We start from the raw sequence: 1,494 nt of genomic DNA, 5'->3' as shown, positions 1-1,494 counted from the left end.
GTAGAGCATCAAAGGCTTGCAAGATTATTATAGCCTTTATCTGTTCTCAAGTGGAAGTGGGAACATATCTTAATGGATTTTGTAACTAGACTACTCTAATCAAAATAAGGTTGTATTGAGTACCAAAATTAAGGTTTTCTATATTATTTAAAATGTTCAACTTAATTTAAATAAAGTCAACTAATCAAAGACTATCAATCATTTAAACTTTAACCAATAATAATTGTAATTCTAGAATTTAGATTTCATCAATTGAATCCTTATGATTGATGGTTTTAACTTATCTTTTTAAAATTAATGACTAGATCACCTAAAGTATATGATGCTCCCTTTAAAGATACAACAAAAATATTTATATTAATCCTATATCTACTCACATGACCACGAGCTTTAATATAAACCGATTAAGTTTTATGGCAATCTATGATTCGGTCATGTAGCGGCTTGGGCATGCATGAATCATGCAATGTCACAAAGGAGTATGTTTATTTCTAAAAATACTGTTTCTAAGTCTAATGTCTTAATGAACCAATTATATGTTTCATCTTTCAGTCCCTCACATAACACCTTTAACATGCAAATATTGATAAGTTATTCACAAGAATTAAACCTTAAAAAAATATATTAATCTTAACAAGAATAAATTCAAATCAATTATCTAAAAGTAATCACAGGAAAAACAAAAGACTATATCTAAATGTAAGAATGAAAAATTTAGCTACTCATAGAATAAGAATCAAACACAATCTTTATCAAAATAAATCCAAAAATCATCATCTTGACAAATAACAATCTAAGAAAATAGAAGAAGTTTCAAAGAATACTTGTTAAGGATTGAATGAATGATTCAAATCTCGAATTCTTGATTTGAAATCTTCATACTTCAAGGGATGACTAGAGCTCTCCCTTTTCATCATAGTCGAATCTCTCTTCTTTCCTTAGAGTTCCCTCATTCTCCCACTGCCCCTCTTTTTAGCTCTCCTAGTAACTGCTTAAACAAATAGCCTAAGTTGTTTATTGCCACATGAACTCTATCCCAACTACAAGTTTTAAACTAATTTAGCTTTTAACTTGTGATAACTCATTTGGATAAACCTCTAGCTCAACTTGAATTCCACCAGATCATGTTGCCAATCTCCTCATCAATTTGAATTAAATCTAGAAACTCATCCAATTAGAAGTCCATTGTTCCTTAATTCAATTCACACTATCCAGCAACTAATGATGAATTTTTCTCTTTTATCCCATTCAAATTGGCCAAAATGATAAACATAAGAATTGCAACCCTATTTCTTAGCTTTTCAATACCTCTAAAATCACATCATTTAAACCTTCAAAGTGAAAGTTTTGTGTGAATTACCAAAATAGGTCTACACACATGGCATTTTCTACAACAAAGGCCCAACGGCGAAAATTTCCTTTATTTACTTACCAATCAAGCTCAAATTAAAACAAAAGCTAGATAAACTTAAATTTAAGCTAAAAGGTATTAAA

Source organism: Theobroma umbraticum, unplaced genomic scaffold (genome assembly GCF_002168275.2).
Source record: "Theobroma umbraticum cultivar Fairchild unplaced genomic scaffold, ASM216827v3 scaffold_89.0, whole genome shotgun sequence".
Classification (NCBI taxonomy): Eukaryota; Viridiplantae; Streptophyta; class Magnoliopsida; order Malvales; family Malvaceae; genus Theobroma; species Theobroma umbraticum.
The sequence above is the reverse complement of the archived record's forward strand: the minus strand, read 5'-3'. Positions refer to the sequence as shown.